This window comes from Poecilia formosa, unplaced genomic scaffold (assembly GCF_000485575.1).
Source record: "Poecilia formosa unplaced genomic scaffold, Poecilia_formosa-5.1.2 Scaffold410, whole genome shotgun sequence".
Taxonomy (NCBI): domain Eukaryota; kingdom Metazoa; phylum Chordata; class Actinopteri; order Cyprinodontiformes; family Poeciliidae; genus Poecilia; species Poecilia formosa.
Window position 1 is genome coordinate 354,972 of NW_006800349.1, and position 5,263 is coordinate 360,234.

Here is a 5,263-nt window from a genome sequence, read left to right on the forward strand (position 1 = left end):
TGTTCTATAATTTCATGGCTTCCCACACTTGAAAAGGAGGACTTGAAGAAACTTCAGGATTTCACTCAAACTTTATTTTCACCAGTGAGTGTGAATCAATGAAGAGGTGAAAAACCTACAAAAACGCATAAAACATTTTTTAACATACATTTTAGATATTTGATTTAAAGTTAATAATTTATCTTAATGACAATTCCATTTTTAACCTTAGACATACATGTCTTTCACAATTTTTACCATGAATTCAAGTATTAAATAATTTAACTCTGTGTTTGGTTGAATCAAACAAATCCAAACATTTTATAATTAAATATTTTTTCTTTTCCTTAGGACATAGGTTTTTTTTATATTAAATATCTTAAATATGCATTTAATAGAGTCAAACTGTGGAAAAACTAGCAGTGCAAACTGTTCCTTCAATTAATTCTGCATTTATTTTTGTCAAATGCAAAACCAAAGTCAAATTACATTTCAACTGAGTCCAGTGAACGTCTTACCAGTACTCCTTGTTTAATCTAAGTCCTTTTCCCATGAAATGCTGCTTTTGAGACTGTGTTTGCCATCCTCAGCTCTGTTGCAAAATCAGCCAAATGGCTGGTGGATTCCTTATGTTGCCTGAGTTGAGGGTGCTGGTGATTGGGCTAGGTTTCTTTCACCTGCTGAGAAGTGATACAGAGTGGCACACTGTGTGTGTTCATGCACCACATCTGAACCCATAATCAGATCTGCGCAACAGCCACCTTGACAGCGGAGGCACAGAACATGGTCCACTCAGACTCAATGTCCCCTACCTCACCAAAAAGAACATGTTCAAAGTTCTGCCGGAGATGGGAGTTAAATCTCCGCCTCACAGTGGACTCCGCCAGACGTACCCAGCAGACCCTCACAACATGTTTGGGCCTGCCAGGTCTGATCAGCATCCTCCCCCACCATCAGAGCCAACTCACCACCAGGTAGTGGTCAGTGGACAGCTCCGCACCTCTCTTCACCAGAATGTCCAAGATATACAGCCGCAGATCTGACAATACAATGACAAAGTCGATCATCGAACTGCGGCCTGGGGTGTCCTGGTGCCAAGTGCACATATGGACACCCTTATGCCTGAACATGGTGTTTGTGATGGACAATCTGTGATGAGCACAGAAGTCCAACGACAGAACACCACTTGGGTTCAGATCGGGGGGGCGTTCTCTCCAACTACACTCCTCCAGGTCTCACTGTCATTGCCCACGTGAGCGTTGAAGTCCCCCAGCAGGACAAGGGAGTCCCCAGGAGGGGCACTCTCCTGTACCCCCTCTAAGGACTCCAAGAAGGGTGGGTAATCTGAACTGCCATTTGTTGTGTAAACACAAACAACAGTCAGAACCCGTCCCCCCACCCGTAGACGGAGGGAAGCTACCCTCCTATTCACCGGGGTGAACCCCAACTTACAGGCGCCGAGATGGGGGGCAACAAGTATGCCCACTCCTGCCCAGCACCTCTCACCGTGGGCAACTCCAGAGTGGAATTATGTCCAGCCCCTCTCAAGGAGACTGGTTCCAGAACATTTATTTAAAAACTAGCTGATTATGCCCCCTAACACAGTTGTTGCTTTGGTCTCATCTTTTAGTGTTGCTTTATTTATTTATTTATTTATGTATTAATACTTCTTAATACAATGGGTCTTTCATTTTATTGTTTGTATGAATGGAAGTGGTCTGTCTGTCTAATCTCTTGTTCCATTGGCAGGTTATCTCACTTATAACAAGACATTTTTCCCATGTTATGAGCAAAATAATCTGCCTCACTTAAATGTTCTAAGATATTTTTACTAGAAACTACAGAAAAAATACTTGGTAAGATTTTTTTGTTTTTACAGTGTTGTTGCTGATCATTGACCTTCTGATGGATATTTATGTTGATCTCTGTCTCTCATTTGGGTAAGTTCCATTCCTGCTAGGTCCTTGTCTGTTGTTGTTGTCCTGGACTGAGAGCCAGGCCTTCACGTCCAACATCAGTATGTGACCACATAAATGTGCTTCTGGGAGAATGGTCAAAAATCCCCATAATCACTCCTAAACCTTGTAGATAGCTTTCCTAGAAGAGGAAAGCTATCCTTTCCTAAGAGGAAAGGATAGCTTTCCTCTTCTTCAGCTAACAGCTGTTCTGTTAGCAGCTAGAACAGCTTAGCAGCTGTTCTAGCTGCTAAGGGTTGACCAACGTCATATTGAGCTCTATGGATTAGAAATGGGATGTCACTTAAGCTCANGCTGCTTTTGAGACTGTGTTTGCCATCCTCAGCTCTGTTGCAAAATCAGCCAAATGGCTGGTGGATTCCTTATGTTGCCTGAGTTGAGGGTGCTGCTGATTGGGCTAGGTTTCTTACCCTCCTATTCACCGCAGTGAACCCTAACTTACAGGCGCCGAGATCGGGGGCAACAAGTATGCCGACTCCTGCCCAGCTCTTCTCACCGTGGGCAACTCCAGAGTGGAATTATGTCCAGACCCTCTCAAGGAGACTGGTTCCAGAACATTTATTTAAAAACTAGCTGATTATGTCCCCTAACACAGTTGTTGCTTTGGTCTCATCTTTTATTTATTTATTTATTTATTTATTAATACTTCTTAATACAATGGGTCTTTCATTTTATTGTTTGTATGAATGGAAGTGGTCTGTCTGTCTAATCTCTTGTTCCATTGGCAGATTATCTCACTTATAACAAGACATTTTTCCCATGTTATGAGCAAATGAATCTGCCTCACTCAAATGTTCTAAGCTATTTTTACTAGAAACTACAGAAAAAATACTTGGTAAGATTTTGTTGTTTTTACAGTGTTGTTGCTGATCATTGACCTTCTGATGGATATTTATGTTGATCTCTGTCTCTCATTTGGGTAAGTTTATCACTTTTAACCTGTTATCCAGAATAAGTCCTGTCAGATTCTGTCAGAATGTTATTTTGAGTGTTCAGCATTGTCTGTCTTTGATTTTTCAACTAAGATTTCACATTGCATCAAAAGAAACATTTTAATGTCAGAAACGGTTAGACAACTACTTAAACTGATTGAAGTAGGTTTGTCCTGCAATCGGTAGTTTGCCGGTTCCATTCCTGCTAGGTCCTTGTCTGTTGTTGTTGTCCTAGACTGAGAGCCAGGCCTTCATGTCCAACATCAGTATGTGACCTTGTTCGTCATTCCAACTGTTATATATAAATGTATTTTGTATTTCTCTTCTTTAATCATCATTAAATCAACATGCATGATTATTGTTATTTCTCAGGCTTTTACTCCGTTTTCTGCGTGTACCTGGAAAGATCTCACACCCTTATGCCAGTTTTCTCGACAACCTCATAAATGTGCTTCTGGGAGAATGGTCAAAAATCCCCATAATCACTCCTAAACCTTGTGGATAGCTTTCCTAGAAGAGTTGAAGCTGTTCTAGCTGCAAAGGGTTGACCAATGTCATATTGAGCTCTATGGATTAGAAATGGGATGTCACTTAAGCTTTGTGAGTCAAGACAGGTGAGCAGGTGAGTGAATACTTTGGCCATATATATATATATATATATGCCTGTTGGACTAAAACTGGGAGCGAAGTCTGATAGCATTCCACTTTTCAAATTCTAGAAACCACCAGTAAAAAGTTCTCTGTTTGGAATATATGGAACAATTACATCCATAGTCGCTGATTTCATGGGTACTTCGGGGTTGGAGTACCTAGGGAGATTCCTGAGCACCCATGTGTGCCAGGCGACCTACACTTGTCATTGTTAACTAATGACCATGGTAGCAAGTCATGCAAGCATGGTGAGCACCATTAATGTCAGGACAATGCCTATTAGTTGCCATAGCTAGTGACTTGCACCTGCAGGCAAAAGTGGAAATCCCAGAGTAATCATAGGGGCTGGAAAAATTTCATAAAAGAAACCTTTGTGTTTAAGAAACAAAGAACGAAATAAATTCACCATTCATCTAAGAGAAAGAAAAGGATATATTTTTAGGTTTTTAACTTTTCTTAAACCCATTTCAGTATTATAGACCAATGTTAATTTAACACAAAAATGGGTGTCAATCTTTTAACACTTTCAAAAGTGTTACTTTAACACCTGCTGACTTGGACACATATAGACACTTTTGGGAGTTAATTCAACACTGGCATTTTTACTGTGTTGCTTTGATAGACTTAAACTTGCTTTTATCAAAGGTAGAAAATATATCAATCATATTTAGTTCTTTAACTCTGCATCATGTTAATGACGCAGGTCTTTCAGTGTTTACATTAGCATAACGGTTCTCAAAGTGGGCGGTACCGCCCCCCGGGGGGCGTTCAGAGGGCGGCAGGGGACCGTGGCGGACATTTTTACAAAAGAGGGGCGCTGGGATTCCTTTGGGGGGCGTTCGGTCGAAGAAGGTCAACTTTACACCTTAAATGCACAACAACACCAGTTTAGACTTTGAGCAACTTGTTAAAACTGTATTGTGTAACATTAAATCATGCCTGGGTGCAACGGTATCGATGGCAGCTCTTCTTCTTCTCCTCCTCTTCAGTGTTTGTAGCTTCTTGGCGCAGCTCCTCTCCTGCCACTAGTAGCTTCACCGCATCAGTTCAGCGTTACACCGGCTGATGACGTTGCTGTGATTCACTTTGTCTGGTATTTTTGTACTTATGTTTCGGCAGTTCTGTGATCATGTCAAAGCAGCAACTTATATTAAAAAGTGTTTTATTTCCGTTTGAAAGCTGCCCACTTCCATGGAAGGACAACAGAAAATTTATCTTATAAACATGTAATTATTAAAACCCTCACTTTGTATCCCTCTGAAAAATGAACCCGTTTAAATAAAGAAATCCCTCCATGGTGACACCACGACAGAGAGCGTTCATTTTATAGCATTAACATCGGAGCTGTAAGGTCTGGTATGAAACGGGGTGATAGAACAACACAGCACTTTTAAATTTCAATAATCAGACTGCAGAAATTGTTTCCGTTGTTTTAAAAGGTTTATGTCAGTCTGCCTTTTTCCCAGAGATACGCTTCCCGACCTCCCTGCACCTTAGGGGGTTAAAAAAAGAAAAACAACAACAACAACAAGAAAAAAGAACAAAAAAAACGCCACGCACATTGCGCAAAACTCTGAAACAGGAGAAGCGGGACATAAAACGGAGCGACGAACTAGATGTGAATTATGGCATAGAAACAGAGAATCCGAAGCTGAACAGTGAAAAATCAACACATGATGTGAAACATGATGATTAGGCGGCGCAGCAGGTGATGAGTGAAGATTA

General features: G+C 40.9%; 1 long non-coding RNA gene across 1 annotated transcript in view; it reads right to left on the bottom strand.

Annotated features, from left to right (window-relative positions):
* Nucleotides 1–30: 30 nt before the first annotated feature.
* The window catches only part of LOC107833579 (uncharacterized), a 14,381-nt gene continuing 9,148 nt past the window's right edge, over nucleotides 31–5,263 (bottom strand). The window contains exon 3 of the long non-coding RNA XR_001659342.1: nucleotides 31–41. This is a non-coding gene — a long non-coding RNA (uncharacterized LOC107833579). The remainder of the gene's footprint in view (nucleotides 42–5,263) is intronic.